Raw genomic sequence first — 19,118 nt, forward strand, 5'->3', positions numbered from 1 at the left:
ACTAACGTGAATCCTCAGCCCATGTAACCTTTTTTTTTGAGAAATCCTCAGCCCATGTAACTTTTTTTTTTGAGAAATCCTCATCCCATCTAACTGGTACAGCCCATATGGAGCACACAAAATGCGAAGCAGGCCATCGTGAAAAGCAAAGAGGCCCTGTTAGTTATTACCGCACTAAGCCACGTATCGATAGGATGATGGATGCTAGTCTGTTCGTTTCCACGCCGCTCCGATCGAATCCCTCCATCGCGCCGCCAACAAGAAGTGGAGAAGGGAAAGGGGACGCCGGGACAGGCAGGCGCCATTGCGCCGATCCACGGCCATGCTGCCGGTTGCCGGCAGCCCGGACACGCAGTTGAGCGGCAATAACTTAAGGGAAAAAGGTAATTTATGTTTACATCGGATTAGTTCGTGCCTCTAATAAAAACTATAAAAGTATAATCATACAAACATCTTGATCCAAACACAAACGTGAAGAGGAAGAAGAAGAGAGTCGAATCATCAGTTATAAAGTTTCCAATTATTTATTTGTGCTTGTGTATACATGAATAGGAAGAGAGCCGAATCGATTCACAAATTTTCCAAACAAGTTGATTCAAGTTCTCAACCATCGAAACATGATGCTGCTGTGCAATCTTGTGAAGCGAACCAACCTAATCCTAACTCAGGCTAAAGACTTCCATTGATGCCGCCATGAGGTAAGCAATAATTATTTAATTCAAACATTTAGAACTTCTTAATACATTATATCTAATAATTATTCTCTGTTGATTGCATGAGGTGGTTAATATTTCAAGCATCTCTTTTTAGAGGAAATGGTGAATAACAGGATGCCAAGAACCAAGGTAATAACCGGACCTTAATTTAATTGATATGCAAGCTCCTAATAAGAAATTATGCAACTAATAAAATTTCATAGATTACCTTGTGTCGTTGTTGTCTATCTATCAGTGCTTAGATTTGCATCTCTTTTTCCTTTTATCACAGTAACATGTTGGTTAATTCTGTTAAGAAATTAGTGGAAAGCGGGTTAACCTAAGGGGGAAAAATCTCTTATGCCATTGTCTTTGCCCCCCCTATGGTCAAAACCTGGCTCCGTCCCTGCTTACCGGCACTCTAAAAGCAACCTGATGAAACAGCTTAAGTAGCCCCTGGCCACACGCACGCACTCACACCATGACCTGCATGCACACTAACCCACTAGCTAGCTATACGCACGGCCACTACGCACGTCCCAGCGACTCGGGCGAAACTACAACAGACTCACGCCATGCACTAACAGCACACCCGGCCATACGGCCCACTCGAGCGTGCACACACGCTACACTTCGCCACGGCTGCGGACCACCGAACTGGCTTGATCAGCATGCACGCACCCGCCGGATCATGGGGCGTGGGGCGTGGCTTATTCCAACAACATGTTATCAAATGAATCAAAAAAAAAATGTGCTCCTACTTATGGCTATGGTACACATGTATAAGTTACCGACTAACAAACCTATGAGAGCATTATATATTCCTTTATTCAAATAGATTTTTTTAAGGTTCAAATAGAATATCAAACATTAGTATTGTTTATTGAATACTAGAACAATGTCCGTGCTTTGCAACGGGATGTAAATATTCTAGTACGTTAGTTTGTGATTTACCTATCAATAATAATGCGATTGTCAGCGAATTCTGCCCGTGAATTACCTTATATTTTGATTAGAAGTTTGGTAAGTAAATTAAAGTTGAATTGGTTCAACAAATGGTACTGCACTACTGCTAGTTCAGAAATAATCTAGAAAGGTACTGAAGTTGTTGTAGCATGTTACAACAACTAGTACAATGCCCGTGCGTTGCCACGGGCCTTTAATTTTTTTTTTCATGTTGGTGTACAAAACTTGATGATATTTTTTGCGCCTTTCAATGACATCGCATGGGAACCTTTGTCGATGTTTTTAAACATCGACATAATCCATCTTTATCTCTCTCATCCCCTACAATAATAAACATATATGTAGAAATATAACTTTTGTGTTATCATGTGCAAAATATATACAAAAAATAACAATTATTTGTATGCACTTCTTCTGATTGTGTAAAACTCGACGAGGTCTCAGTCCAATCCATCAAAGCATCATCCGAAGCCATCAGTTTCAAACTCTGACCCGAAAATGTAAAGATATATTCATCGGTTAGCTGCTAGATAACAGCATGTGACATTTTTAGTCGAAGTGAGTGGCATCGTGCCTTCTATTAGAGTGGGTCACATCCAATTTCGATATGGCTCACCTTTGAATCACTTGTTGGTAATTATTCCATAGAAATGAGTTATTAGGATACGTGATATTATTCACTATATAAAAAATGTGTGACATTTCTTTCAAAGCAAACAGTGGCTTTTCCCTTAAAAAAGAAATCAACAACTCCTTTTCTTCTTATCTAAAAAAGGCGATTCACTCTCTCAGCCCACAACACGTTGCTCACACCCATATCTCATTCCCCCAACCTACTCACCCCGCGCCGTCGCCATCTCTCCCCAACATGGAAAATCATATCCAAATAAATGCCAGCTCTGTCAAAAAAATGAGAAAAAAAATCTAAAGATACTTTAACATTGTTACCTATCTTGGTATTGCTGCTCATCTCAGTTGAAAAGAATATTTACAAATGATAACACTTTTGCTCATATCTCTTCTAAGCAACCTGATGAACATTGTAGTCAATGATACGTCCTTGGTGCTCAAATGATGAAGCTTCTACTTCACTCCTTGCTTTCTTTAAGAATTGGCACATATTACAATCAAGGACTCCTAATCTCTTGGGCATATATCACATCAAACGATAGGGCATTCTACACAATTGTTTCCCTCCCACTGAACCTGAAGTTATTAGCCCTACACAATGGAGTTATTCATGTTGATCTTAACCTTGATGGTATACCTGGTGGATCTACCATTGAATATATCAGACTGCATATGAGGATATATGTGCCCGAATGTGATAGGGACCTGCATCCTTGATCCCAGGCTTATTAATCTTGGTTGACTCGATGAGGTCAGTGTTGGCAATAGTGCCATCAGGAAGCCACGTTCTATAATGGAAGCAACATGGTGAGACTCAAATATTGTATTAGGATTTGCGAGCAGCATGTTGAACCCCAAACTGGAGTCAGTCTTGTCCTTGAGGCTGAGGTACAGCTTGGTAGCAGTCTCTTCAAAGCAGAAGTGGCGGAACCTGATCTTGTCTTCGCGGGTCTTTTATTGGGTCAGCATGCTACCACACTTGTCAGAACGACCCTCTATGAAAAAAAATATTTTAAAAGACATTGGAACAATGCTTTGACAGTACAAGGTTTGTTAGCATGCACTAATCCACTAATCTTTGAAATGAATAAATGTTAGTAATTATATCAAAACCAGAAGATGAACAACACTACTGCTCTCTCCACGACATAAACCAACGAATTCTAGACTCTAACAATCCTGAATATGTATGAATAAAACAACCAGGCTCAACTATTTTGCATAAACCATGAAAATCTATAGGAACTTCAATGTGTCCAATTGAAAAAATAGCACATGACTATAGAAAGAACAGCAGGCTTGATAATAACTAATCCATGAACAGAACTTGTTTAACACATGACTAATCCATGACTATAAAAAGTTCATTATACTCGGTCACTCATCTGTTGCGTGCCATGATTTTTCCGTCTTTGTTGACCATCATTACTTTGATCCGTCTGACTTGTTTATCATGTAGCATGTATTCCCATATTGTATGGCTCAATCATTCAAACCTCTATATCCATCATTTACTTGCTTGTGTGGTCTGGGATGCCTTGTGTCCTGTCTATGTGAAATATGACTTTGCTGGCAGGATTTGCTTGTCTTTCTGGAAGTTCTGGTTTATCGAGCGATTTTGATCAAGGTGGCCCTTGTCAGCTATTCATGTCCATAGCGATGAATGACTCAATCACTTGGCACTCCTGTCTAGAAAAAAATCATTATAAAGTTGGCCCTAGGCGTTTCTAGTGATTATACAAGAAGAATCGACATAAAGTCTTATAGTCTTATAGTTATCAAATACCAGAATGTAACAGAACTAAACATTACATTTGTGAGATTTGAAATCACTCGCCATAGAACAAGCCTATTGTCGCAAGAAAGTGCTAATGAAACACAAGTTTTATAGCAACCACAATTTAATCATCATTTGGGACACGGTAAAGACCAACCACAAACCTAGTCACGGAAGCAGCTTCCCGGCCATGAAGCACGCGAACTTATTGCTCCGGGAGTACTCATACGACACCCCAGCCACGGTGAGCAGCCGCTCCAGGACCTCTTTGGCCTGGTCGGGCTCCGCGGTCTCGCACTCCAGCTCGTAGTTTGTGCCAAAATCGAAGTGTGTCTCGTCGAGCTCTAGCACGAGCCCCTGCCCCTCGCCCTCCTCGAGCTCATACACACTGCGGGTGTTCCGGAAGCCGCCGAGGCAGACGAACGGCTGTTTGTTTTACGTGCGGAGTGAGATACAAAAGAAAAACCAGACGAAAAAAATCTACAAAGGTTAACCTACGAAAAAAACCGGACGAAAGTGGTGGGACGAAAATTGACCGGCGGAGACTACCAACTACTCAGGGCATTATCCATTTGTTCAACATCATGCTCACTGATAAGAATCCTTATGGAAACTCCTACATCTCAAAACAAAATGTTAATTTCAGGAGGAGAAATGACACCAGTAAGTTTCAGATATTGTCATAGGCATGGTTATGCATGCCCGCGAAAAATGATTATCTATACTCGACAATGGAGTATTAACATATTGCGAATTGCATTATTTGTTTCATACATGCAAGTAGCATCCAACAACTCAAATTTTGCAAACATTTTGCGAACAGATGACCAGCCATCTTCTTTTGGAGAGGTAGTCCTTCTATCAGGACACTTGAGTCCACAGCAATTAACTTGAGTTCATAAACATGTTTACATACACTTGTATATGTAGTTATGTACCAACCGTTAGTCTACAAACAGGTATTTCTAACTATTCATCATTAATTCAGGTAAAAAACATAATCATTAGTTGCATTGCATGGAGTTGCATGCCAGGATCCCATTTCAACAGTAACAAAATAAACTTCTATGTAGACCCTGAAGCAAAAACAGACCAAATATTGAAGAACTAAACGGGAGAACGATTCACATTGACACTACATGATAAATTTTGCGAAGGAGCTTAGATGCTATCTAATATTTTTTTTGTTCCAATCTGCACAAACACTTACAACAAAAGTACTACTATCATATAGCAATACAGACATGCATGTAGCCCGCTAATTTGTAACCAATTATGTGTATTATGTAGCATATAGTTCATGGGCAAACTGGAAAGCAATCTGGCGCAATAGAAGATAGTAGTTGTACAAATCAACAGAAAACTGATAATTTGTAAGTTAAGTGAAATAATTAAGACACAGAATCATCCTAGAGATAAGTTACAATTTTGAATAACATACTCTATCAAAGTCGACCACATTGTTCTATCTTCTGTTCATTCCAATGAACTTTTCCGTTATCTTCCTTGAATCTCTCTATGAAGATATTAGGCCAAGACCTTCGACATTTGGAAAGAGATTCCCCTTCTTATGCATTTCTCTTGTTAGTGTACTCACAGACCATCGACCACGATCACGCCCTGCCCTGGCCTGCCCCAGGGTTCCGCGGCGGCGGCGGCGTCTCACAAGTCGTAGGCCTCGAATCTCGGCAGAGGCGGCAGATGGGAGCGGCGGAGGAGGAAGACCGCCCGCAGCGCGGGCATGCCCTGCCCTGCCCCAGGGTTCCGCGGCGGTGGCGGCGGCCCACAAATGGCGGCGGAAGAGGCAGATGGCGGCGGAGGCGGAGGAGGAAGACATTGGCGTCGGAGACGGGAACCCTAGGAAAACGAGTCGAGGTTCTCGCTCGAGCGGCGGGGGCGAGGGATGGAAAGAAAAACCAGACGAAAAAAAATCTACGAAGGTTAACCTACGAAAAAAAACCGGACAAAAGTGGTGGGACGAAAATTAACCAGCGGAGACTACCAATGCTCTATTAGGAGTAGAGATTACTATGGACCAGGTCGGAGCTTGATATAAAGCTTCAGAAACACACATGAGGTATGTTACTGGGCCACCAGGCTGCAGAGCATATTTGGACGCACCACAACATAACTATGTATCCATCTCACATGGCCATCATATATAACTATAAGACACGCACCACAACATAAGCAGTCCTAGCATAGTTTAGTAACAAAACACGTCTATCACTTTTGTGGCCATGGCTGTCTTTCTCACAAGTCAGAAACCACTATATTTAATTTTGGGGGGTTTGAAGGTATTAAAAAAAACAATATGATTCGGGAAGATCCACCAAATTCTGAACCAGCACCTTGTTAGAGTTAAACATGACGCTATACATGTACTTGTTAATTACAAGTGCGTGGATGAGTGTCCGTGTAGGACTTGGTTTGGACACCGAATAGGATTAGCACTAGGACACCAAGTCGGTTAGCATCTACTCCCTCCGTCCCACAATGTAAGACGTTTTTTGACACTAACCACAATGTAAGACGTTTTTTAGCACTATTGTAGTGTCAAAAAACATCTTACATTATGGAACGGAGGGAGTAGCTATCTTACGCATATACTCCCTCCGTCCGGAAATACTCGTCGGAGGAATGGATGTATCTAGATGTATCTTAGTTTTAGATACATTCATTTTTATGCATTCCTCCGACAAGTATTTCCGGACGGAGGGAGTACATATATGTGTGTACCCCCACCCTGTAACAACAACGAAAAGAGCAATACAAAGTATTCAACAGGCTCGACACGAGCCTGTGGCCATCACAACGATTCAGTGCCTTCGCGTTCGTTCGTTCTTGTCGAGAGGTTCCGTCGAGAGAGCTTCAACGGGTCGCCTACGTACGTGCGCTGTTGCATGCAAGATCCATCAAGGTGCTAGCTAGCTTTGCACTACGAGTAAGGATCCTGGATGAATTGATCTAGCGATCAAAAGTCAACAATTGGTATCTAGAGTCTTGACGATCTACGATCTATGATGATGGACAACGATAAGGAGTCGGTCAAGTCCGGCAACGGCGGTTCCAAGGCGAACAAGATCGGCGGCAATGTGAAAAAGGGTGGCAAGTCAGCAACAAGTGGTGGCGGAACGGGCGGCGCCAACGTACAGGCGCATCGCAACATCCCCATCCAGTACCCGATGCTCAACGACGCCAACTACGGCGTGTGGGCGGTGAAGATGAAGATCATTCTCCGAACCCTTCGAGTGTGGAGGCCATCACGGACGACGACGTCGACAAGGAGTGCGACGAAGGTGTCATGGCCGCCATAGCCCAGTCTGTGCCAGATTCCGTGCTGATGACATTGGTGGAGTTCGAGACAGCAAGAGAGGCGTGGAACGCACTCAAAGAGATGAGGATCGGAGAAGATCGCGTCACTAAGGCTCGGGCACAAGTGCTGAAGCGCCAATTTCACAAGTTGCAGATGGAGGAAACTGAATCGGTGAACGACTATGCCATGCGTCTGACTACATTGGTGGGAGAGATCCGCACGCTTGGTGCAAAGCTCGAGGAGACCGAGATTGTGGAGAAGTTTTTCAGTTCGGTGACTGATAAATTTACGTACATCATCGGCACGCTCGAGCAGCTTTATGACATCGACGACATGACCATAACGGAGACGATCGGACGCTTGCGGACGTGGGAAGAGAATGCTCGTGGTTGTGGAAAGGAAAAGGAGGAGGTGATGACCAAGTCATGTACTCGAGCGCAGATTGGGAGTCCCCAAGTAGCAAAGGAAGGCGCAACGTTGGCGAAGGCTTAAGCAACACGAAGCGCAGCGGACAAACCAAAGAAGGCAAAGGAAAAGGCAAGCCACAAGGTCGTGGTAAGGCGGACCGATCTAAAGAGCGGAAGCCACGGAACTTGGATATGTCCGAGGTCAAGTGCTATAACTGCAACGAGATGGGTCACTTTGCAAAGGATTGTCCGGAGCCTAACAAGAGGGAGATCAAGGCAAATTTGGCGAAGCAGGAAGACGAACGTCCAGGTCTTCTGATGGACAAAGTTTGTGATCTCGTCCAAACGGTGGCTGTGAAACCAAACCGGTAGGTGCTACTTCACGAGAAAAAGGTAACACCAAAGTTATCCGGAAGCCAGAACGTGTCATGGTATCTAGACACGGGTGCCAGTAACCACATGACGGGGTGCAAGGAGAAGTTCCTCGAGCTAGAATATAATGTTCAAGGCTCGGTCAAGTTCGGTGATGGTTCTGTTGGAAATATGCCCTAGAGGCAATAATAAATTAGTTATTATTATATTTCCTTGTTCATGATAATCGTTTATTATCCATGCTATAATTGTAATTATAGGAAACTCAGATACATGTGTGGGTACATAGATAACACCATGTCCCTAGTAAGCCTCTAGTTGACTAGCTCGTTAATCAATAGATGGTTACGGTTTCCTGACCATGGACATTGGATGTCATTGATAACGGGATCACATCATTAGGAGAATGATGTGATGGACAAGACCCAATCCTAAGCCTAGCACAGATCGTGTAGTTCGTATGCTAAAGCTTTTCTAAATGTCAAGTATCATTTCCTTAGACCATGAGATTGTGCAACTCCCAGATACCGTAGGAATGCTTTGGGTGTACCAAACGTCGCAACGTAACTGGGTGGCTATAAAGGTGCATTACAGGTATCTCCAAAAGTGTCTGTTGGGTTGGCACGAATCGAGACTGGGATTTGTCACTCCGTGTAAACGGAGAGGTATCTCTGGGCCCACTCGGTAGGACATCATCATAATGTGCACAATGTGACCAAGGGGTTGATCACGGGATGATGTGTTACGGAACGAGTAAAGAGACTTGCCGGTAACGAGATTGAACAAGGTATCGGGATACCGACGATCGAATCTCGGGCAAGTACAATGCCGCTAGACAAAGGGAATTGTATACGGGATCGATTGAGTCCTTGACATCGTGGTTCATCCGATGAGATCATCGTGGAACATGTGGGAGCCAACATGGGTATCCAGATCCCGCTGTTGGTTATTGACCGGAGAACGTCTCGGTCATGTCTGCATGGTTCCCGAACCCGTAGGGTCTACACACTTAAGGTTCGATGACGCTAGGGTTATAAAGGAAGTTTGTATGTGGTTACCGAATGTTGTTCAGAGTCCCGGATGAGATCCCGGACGTCACGAGGAGTTCCGGAATGGTCCTGAGGTAAAGATTTATATATAGGAAATATTATTTTGGTCGCCGGAAAAGTTTCGCGCATTATCGGTATTGTACCGGGAGTGCCGAAAGGGGTCCGGGGGTCCACCTGCCCCGGGGGGCCACATGGGCTGTAGGAGGTGCGCCTTGGCCCATATGGGCCAAGGGCACCAGCCCCAAGAGGCCCATGCGCCAAGGAAACTTGGGGAGGGAAGAGTCCAAAGGGGGGAAGGCACCTCCGAGGTGCCTTGGGGAGGATGGACTCCTCCCCCCCTCTTGGTCGCACCCCTTCCTTGGAGGAAGGGGCAAGGCTGCGCCCTCCCCCCTCTCTTGCACCTATATAAAGGGAGGGGAGGGAGGGGAAGCCACACCTGAGTCCCTGGCACCTCCCTCCCTCCCGTGACACCTCCTCCTCTCCCGCAAGTGCTTGGCGAAGCCCTGCAGGATTGCCACGCTCCTCCACCACCACCACGCCGTTGTGCTGCTGCTGGATGGAGTCTTCCTCAACCTCTCCCTCTCTCCTTGCTGGATCAAGGCATGGGAGACGTCACTGGGCTGAACGTGTGTTGAACGCGGAGGTGCCGTCCGTTCGGCACTAGGATCATCGGTGATTTGAATCACGACGAGTACGACTCCATCAACCCCGTTCACTTGAACGCTTCCGCTTAGCGATCTACAAGGGTATGTAGATGCACTCTCCTTCCCCTTGTTGCTGGTTTCTCCATAGATAGATCTTGGTGACACGTAGGAAAATTTTGAATTTCTGCTACGTTCCCCAACAGTGGCATCATGAGCTAGGTCTATTGCGTAGATTCTTTGCACGAGTAGAACACAAAGTAGTTGTGGGCGTTGATTTTATTCAATATGCTTACCGTTACTAGTCCAATCTTGTTTCGACGGTATTGTGGGATGAAGCGGCCCGGACCGACCTTACACGTACTCTTACGTGAGACAGGTTCCACCGACTGACATGCACTTGGTGCATAAGGTGGCTAGCGGGTGCCAGTCTCTCCCACTTTAGTCGGATCGGATGCGATGAAAAGGGTCCTTATGAAGGGTAAATAGCAATTGACATATCACGTTGTGGTTTTGCGTAGGTAAGAAACGTTCTTGCTAGAAACCCATAGCAGCCACGTAAAACATGCAAACAACAATTAGAGGACGTCTAACTTGTTTTTGCAGGGTATGCTATGTGATGTGATATGGCCAAGAAGAATGTGATGAATGATATGTGATGTATGAGATTGATCATGTTCTTGTAATAGGAATCACGACTTGCATGTCGATGAGTATGACAACCGGCAGGAGCCATAGGAGTTGTCTTTATTTATTGTATGACCTACATGTCATTAAACAACGCCATGTAATTACTTTACTTTATTGCTAACCGGTAGCCATAGTAGTAGAAGTAATAGTTGGCAAGACAACTTCATGAAGACACGATGATGGAGATCATGATGATGGAGATCATGGTGTCATGCCGGTGACGATGATGATCATGGAGCCCCGAAGATGGAGATCAAAAGGAGCAAAATGATATTGGCCATATCATGTCACTATTTGATTGCATGATGTTTATCATGTTTATGCATCTTATTTGCTTAGAACGATGGTAGTAAATAAGATGATCCCTCATTAAAATTTCAAGAAGGTGTTCCCCCTAACTGTGCGCCGTTGCGAAAGTTCATCGTTTCGAAGCACCACGTGATGATCGGGTGTGATAGATTCTTGCGTTCACATACAACGGGTGTAAGCCAGATTTACACACGCAGAACACTTAGGTTAGCTTGACGAGCCTAGCATGTACAGACATGGCCTCAGAACACAAGAGACCGAAAGGTCGAGCATGAGTCATATAGTAGATACGATCAACATGAAGATGTTCACCGATGATGACTAGTCCGTCTCACGTGATGATCGGACACGGCCTAGTTGACTCGGATCATGTAATCACTTAGATGACTAGAGGGATGTCTATCTGAGTGGGAGTTCATGAGATGAACTTAATTATCCTGAACATAGTCAAAAGATCTTTGCAAATTATGTCGTAAGCTCGCGCTTTAGTTCCACTGTTTAGATATGTTCCTAGAAAAATATAGTTGAAAGTTGACAGTAGCGATTATGCGGACAGTAGAAAGCTTATGTCCTTAATGCACCGCTCAGTGTGCTGAACCCCAAACATCGTTTGTGGATGTTACGAACATCGGACATACACGTTTTGATAACTACGTGATAGTTCAGTTAAACGGTTTAGAGTTGAGACACCAAAGACGTTTTTCGAAACGTCGCGGAACATATGAGATGTTTCGAGGGCTGAAATTGGGATTTTAGGCTCGTGCCCACGTCAAGAGGTATAAGACCTCCTACAATTTTCTTAGCCTGCAAACTAAGGGAGAAAAGCTCAATCGTTGAGCTTGTGCTCAGATTGTCTGAGTGCAACAATCACTTGAATCGAGTGGGAGTTGATCTTCCAGATGAGATAGTGATGTTTCTCCAAAGTCATTGCCACCAAGCTGCTAGAGCTTCGTGATGAACTATAACATGTCAGGGATAGATATGATGATCCTTGAGGTATTCACGATGTTTGACACCGCGAAACTAGAAATCAAGAAGGAACATCAATTGTTGATGGTTGGTGAAACCACTAGTTTCAAGAAGGGCAAGGGCAAAAAGGGACACTTCATGAAACGGCAAATCAGTTGCTGCTCCAGTGAAGAAACCCAAGGTTGAACCCAAACCCGAGACTAAGTGCTTCTGTAATAAGGGGAACAGCCACTGGAGCAGAATTACCCTAGATACTTGGTAGATAAGAAGGCTGGCAAGGTCGATAGAAGTATATTGGATATACATTATGTTAATGTGTACTTTACTAGTACTCCTAGTAGCACCAGGGTATTAGATACCGGTTCGGTTGCTAAGTGTTAGTAACGCGAAACAAAAGCTACGGAATAAACGGAGACTAACTAAAGGTGAGCTGACGATACGTGTTGGAAGTGTTTCCAAGGTTGATATGATCAAGCATCGCACGCTCCCTCTACCATCGAGATTGGTGTTAAACCTAAATAATTGTTATTTGGTGTTTGCGTTGAGCATAGACATGATTGGATTATGTCTGTCGCAATACCGTTATTCATTTAAGGAGAATAATGGTTACTCTGTTAATTTGAATAATACCTTCAATGGTCTAGCACCTAAAAGGAATGGTTTATTGAATCTCGATCATAGTGATACACATTTTCATGCCAAAAGATATAAGATAGTAATGATAGTACCACGTACTTGTGGCACTGCCATGTAAGTCATATTGGTATAAAACGCATGAAGAAGCTCCATGTTGATGGATCTTTGGACTCACTCGTTTTTGAAAAGTTTGAGACATGCAAACCATGTCTATTGGTGTATACGCATGAAGAAACTCCATGCAGATGGATCGTTTGGACTCACTTGATTTTGAATCACTTGAGATATGCAAATCATACCACATGGGCAAGATGACTGAAAAGCCTCGGTTTCAGTAAGATGGAACAAGGTAGCAACCTGTTGGAAGTAACACATTTTGATGTGTGCAGTCCAATAGTGCTGAGGCATGCAGTGAATATCGTTATGTTCTGACTTCACAGATGATTCGAGTAGATGTTGAGTATATTTACTTGATGAAACACAAGTCTGAATTATTGAATGGTTCAAGTAATTTCAGAGTGAAGTTAAAGATCATCGTGACAAGAGGATAAAAAGTCTATGATATGATCATAGAGATGAGTATCTGAGTTACGAGCTTTGGCACGCTATTAAGACATTGTGGAAATTGTTTCACAATTAATACCGCCTGGAACACCATAGTGTGATGGTGTGTCCGAACATCATAGTTGCACCCTATTAGATATGGTGCGTACCATGATGTCTCTTATCGAATTACCACTATCGTTCATGGGTTAGGCATTAGAGACAACCGCACTCACTTTAATAGGGCACCACGTAATTCCGTTGAGACGACACCGTTTGAACTATGGTTTGGAGAAACCTAAGTTGTCGTTTCTTAAAGGTTTGGGGCTGCGACGCTTATGTGAAAAAGTTTCAGGTTGATAAGCTCGAACCCAAAGCGGATAAAATGCATCTTCATAGGACACCCAAAACGGTTGGGTATACCTCCTAATTTAGATCCGAAAGCAATAGGGATTGTTTCTAGAAATGGGTCCTTTCTCAAGGAAAAGTTTCTCTCGAAAGAATTGAGTGGGAGGATGGTGGAGACTTGATGAGGTTATTGAATCATCACTTCAACTAGTGTGCAGCAGGGCACAGGAAGTTGTTCCGGTGGCGCCTACACCAATTGAAGAAGAAGCTTATGATAGTGATCATGAAGTTTCAGATCAAGTCACTACCGAACCTCGTAGGACGACAAGGACGCGTACTGCTTCAGAGTGGTACGGTGATCCTGTCTTGAATGTCATGTTGCTAGACAACAATGAACCTACGAGCTATGGAGAAGCAATGGTGGGCCCATATTCCAACAAATGGTTAGAAGCCATGAAATCCGAGATAGGATCCATGTATCAGAACAAAGCATGGACTTTGGTGGACTTGCCCGTTGATCGGCAAGCCATTGAGATAAATGGATCTTTAAGAAGAAGACAGACGTGGACGGTAATGTCACCGTCTATGAAGCTCGACTTGTGGCAAAGAGTTTTTCACAAGTTCAAGGAGTCGACTACGATGAGATTTTCTCATCCGTAGTGATGCTTAAGTCCGTCGGAATCATGTTAGCATTAGCTGCATTTATGAGATCTGGCAGATGGATGTCAAAACGAGTTTCCTTACCAGTTTTCGTAAGGAAAGGTTGTATGTGATATAATCAGAAAGTTTTTGTCGATCCTAAGGATGCTAAAAGGTATGCTGGCTCCAGTGATCCTTCTAAGGACTGGAGTAAGCATCTCGGAGTTGGAATGTGCGCTTTGATGAGATGATCAAAGATTTTGGGTTTATACAAAGTTTATGAGAAACTTGTATTTCCAAAGAGGTGAGTGGGAGCACTATAGAATTTCTGATGAGTATATGTTGTTGACATATTGTTGATCAGAAATGATGTAGAATTTCTGTAAAGCATATAGGGTTATTTGAAAAGTGTTTTTCAAGTGAAAACCTGGATAAAGCTACTTAAACATTGAGCATCAAGATCTATGAGGATAGATCAAAATCGCTTAATGGTACTTTCAAATGAGCATATACCTTGACATGATCTTGAAGGTGTTCAAGATGGATCAGTCAAAGAAGGAGTTCTTGCCTGAGATGTAAGGTATGAAGTTAAGACTTAAAGCTCGACCACGGCAGAAAAGAGAGAAAGGACGAAGGTCGTCCCCTATGCTTTAGACGTAGGCTCTATAGTATACTATGCTGTGTACCGCACCGGAAGTGTGACTTGCCATGAGTCAGTCAAGGGGTACAAGAATGATCCAGGAATGGGGATCATTGGACAGCGGTCAAAATTGTCCTTGGAGTAAATAAGGACATGTTTCTCGATTATGGAGGTGATAAAGAGTTCAGCAGAAAGGGTTACGTCGATGCAAGCTTTAACACCTATCCGAGTGACTCTGAGTAGCAAACCGGATACGTATAGTGGAGCAACCATTTGGAATAAGCTTCAAGTGGAGCGTGGAAGCAACATTTATAATATGACCTAGAAATTTGCAAAGCACACACGGATCTGAAAGGTTCAGATCCGTTGACTAAAACTTCTCTCACAAGCAAAACATGATCAAACCCAGAACTCATTGAGTCTTAATCACATGATGATGTGAACTAGTTTAATGACACTAGTAAACTCTTTGGATGTTGGTCACATGGCGATGTGACCTGTGAGTGTTAATCACATGGCGATGTGAACTAGATTATTGACTCTAGTGCAAGTGGGAGACTGTTGGAAATATGCCCTAGAGGCAATAATAAATTAGTTATTATTATATTTCCTTGTTCATGATAATCGTTTATTATCCATGCTATAATTGTATTGATAGGAAACTCAGATACATGTGTGGGTACATAGACAACACCATGTCCCTAGTATGCCTCTAGTTGACTAGCTCGTTAATCAATAGATGGTTACGGTTTCCTGACCATGGACATTGGATGTCATTGATAACGGGATCACATCATTAGGAGAATGATGTGATGGACAAGACCCAATCCTAAGCCTAGCACAGATCGTGTAGTTCGTATGCTAAAGCTTTTCTAAATGTCAAGTATCATTTCCTTAGACCATGAGATTGTGCAACTCCCGAATACCGTAGGAATGCTTTGGGTGTACCAAACGTCGCAACGTAACTGGGTGGCTATAAAGGTGCATTACAGGTATCTCCGAAAGTGTCTGTTGGGTTGGCACGAATCGAGACTGGGATTTGTCACTCCGTGTAAACGGAGAGGTATCTCTGGGCCCACTCGGTAGGACATCATCATAATGTGCACAATGTGACCAAGGGGTTGATCACGGGATGATGTGTTACGGAACGAGTAAAGAGACTTGCCGGTAACGAGATTGAACAAGGTATCGGGATACCGACGATCGAATCTTGGGCAAGTACAATGCCGCTAGACAAAGGGAATTGTATACGGGATCGATTGAGTCCTTGACATCGTGGTTCATCCGATGAGATCATCGTGGAACATGTGGGAGCCAACATGGGTATCCAGATCCCGCTGTTGGTTATTGACCGGAGAACGTCTCGGTCATGTCTGCATGGTTCCCGAACCCGTAGGGTCTACACACTTAAGGTTCGATGACGCTAGGGTTATAAAGGAAGTTTGTATGTGGTTACCGAATGTTGTTCGGAGTCCCGGATGAGATCCCGGATGTCACGAGGAGTTCCGGAATGGTCCGGAGGTAAAGATTTATATATAGGAAGTCTTATTTTGGTCGCCGGAAAAGTTTCGCGCATTATCGGTATTGTACCGGGAGTGCCGAAAGGGGTCCGGGGGTCCACCTGAAGGAAATATGCCCTAGAGGCAATAATAAAGTTATTATTTATTTCCTCATATCATGATAAATGTTTATTATTCATGCTAGAATTGTATTAACCGGAAACATGATACATGTGTGAATACATAGACAAACATATAGTCACTAGTTTGCCTCTACTTGACTAGCTCATTAATCAAAGATGGTTATGTTTCCTAACCATTGACATGTGTTGTCATTTGATTAATGGGATCACATCATTAGGAGAATGAGGTGATTGACATGACCCATCCCGTTAGCTTAGCACTTGATCGTTTAGTACTCTGCTATTGCTTCCTTCATGACTTATACATGTTCCTGTAACTATGAGAATTCTGTAACTCCCGTTTACCGGAGGAACACTTTGGGTACTACCAAACGTCACAACATAACTGGGTGATTATAAAGGAGTACTACAGGTGTCTCCGAAGGTACATGTTGAGTTAGCATAATTCGAGATTAGGTTTTGTCACTCCGATTGTCGGAGAGGTATCTCTGGGCCCTCTCGGCAATGCTCATCACCTAAGCCTTGCAAGCATGTAACTAATGAGTTAGTTATAAGATGAAGTATTACAGAACGAGTAAAGAGACTTGTCGATAATGAGATTGAACTAGGTATTGGATACCGACGATCGAATCTCGGACAAGTAACATACCGATGACAAAGGGAACAACGTATGTTGTTATGCGGTTTGACCGATAAAGATCTTTGTATAATATGTAGGAACCAATATGGGCATCCAGGTCCCGCTATTGGTTATTGACCAGAGATGTGTCTCAGTCATGTCTACATCGTTCTCGAACCGTAGGGTCCGCACGCTTAAGGTTTCGATGACAGTTATATTATGAGTTTATGTATTTTGATGTATCGAAGGTTGTTCGGAGTCCCGGATATGATTACGGACATAACGAGGAGTCTCGAAATGGTCGAGACATAAAGATTGATATATTGGACGGATATATTTGGACACCGGAAAGGTTCCGGAGAAGTTTGGAGCCCCGGGAGGTTACCGGAACCCCCCGGGAGGTATATGGGCCTTATTGGGCCCATGTAGGAAGAAGAGAGAAGGAGCAAGGGAGGGGGGCGCGCCCCCCCAAGCCCAATCCAAATTGGGGAGGGGGGCCGGCCCCCCCTTTCCTTTCTCCTTCCCCCTCTTCCTATTACTACTACTAGTACTACTTCCTAATACTAGTACTCTTTCCTTCTCCCTCCAAATAAGATAAGGAAAAGAGAGGGAAACCTACTTGGAGTAGGTTTCCCCCTCCTCATGGCGTGCCCCCCCTAGGGCCGGCCACCTCCTCCCTCCCTCCTTTATATACGGGGGTAGGGGGGCATCCTAGGACACACAAGTTGATCATTGATCGTTCCTTAGCCGTGTGCGGTGCCCCCCTCCACGATATTACACCTCGGTCATATTGTAGCGGTGCTTAGGCGAAGCCCTGCAACAGGAGAACATCAAAATCGTCACCACGCCATCGTGCTGACGGAACTCCCCCTTGGCGCCTCTGCTGGATCGGAGATCGAGGGTGCGTCATCGAGCTGTACGCGTGTCAAGAACTCGGAGGTGCCGGAGTAACGGTACTTGGATCGGTTGAACCGGAGGACGTACGACTACTTCCTCTACGTTGCGTCAACGCTTCCGCTTCGGTCTACGAGGGTACGTAGACAACACTCTCCCCTCGTTGCTATATCATCACCATGATCTTGCGTGTGCGTAGGAAATTTTTTGAAATTACTACGTTCCCCAACAGTGGCATCCGAGTCTAGGTTTTATGCGTTGATGTTATATGCACGAGTAGAACACAAGTGAGTTGTGGACGATACAAGTCATACTTCCTACCAGCATGTCATACTTTGGTTCGGCGGTATTGTTGGACGAGACGACCCGGACCAACCTTACGCGTACGCTTACGCGAGACCGGTTCCCTCGACGTGCTTTGCACATAGATGGCTTGCGGGCGACTGTCTCTCCAACTTTAGTTGAACCGAGTGTGGCTACGCCCGATCCTTGCGAAGGTTAAAACGGAGTCTATTTGACGAACTATCGTTGTGGTTTTGATGCGTAGGTGAGATTGGTTCTTGCTTAAAGCCCGTAGCAGCCACGTAAAAATTGCAACAACAAAGTAGAGGACGTCTAACTTGTTTTTGCAGGGCATGTTGTGATGTGATATGGTCAAGGCATGATGCTAAATTTTATTGTATGAGATGATCAAGTTTTGTAACCGAGTTATCGGCAACTGGCAGGAGCCATATGGTTGTCACTTTATTGTATGCAATGCAATCGCGATGTAATGCTTTACTTTATCACTAAACGGTAGCGATAGTCGTGGAAGCGTAAGATTGGCGAGACGACAACGATGCTACGATGGAGATCAAGGTGTCGCGCCGGTGACGATGGTGATCATGACGGTGCTTCGGAGATGGAGATCACAGGCACAAGATGATGATGGCCATATCATATCACTTATATTGATTGCATGTGATGTTTATCATTTATGCATCTTATCTTGCTTTGATTGACGGTAGCATTTTAAGATGATCTCTCACTAATTATCAAGAAGTGTTCTCCCTGAGTATGCACCGTTGCGAAAGTTCTTCGTGCTGAGACACCACGTGATGATCGGGTGTGATAGGTTCTACGTTCAAATACAACGGGTGCAAAACAGTTGCACACGCGGAATACTCAGGTTATACTTGACGAGCCAAGCATATACAGATATGGCCTCGGAACACGGAGACCGAAAGGTCGAGCGTGAATCATATAGTAGATATGATCAACATAATGATGTTCACCGATGAAACTACTCCATCTCACATGATGATCGGACATGGTTTAGTTGATTTGGATCACGTGA

The sequence above is a fragment of the Triticum dicoccoides genome, chromosome 6B, assembly GCF_002162155.2.
Source record: "Triticum dicoccoides isolate Atlit2015 ecotype Zavitan chromosome 6B, WEW_v2.0, whole genome shotgun sequence".
Classification (NCBI taxonomy): Eukaryota; Viridiplantae; Streptophyta; class Magnoliopsida; order Poales; family Poaceae; genus Triticum; species Triticum dicoccoides.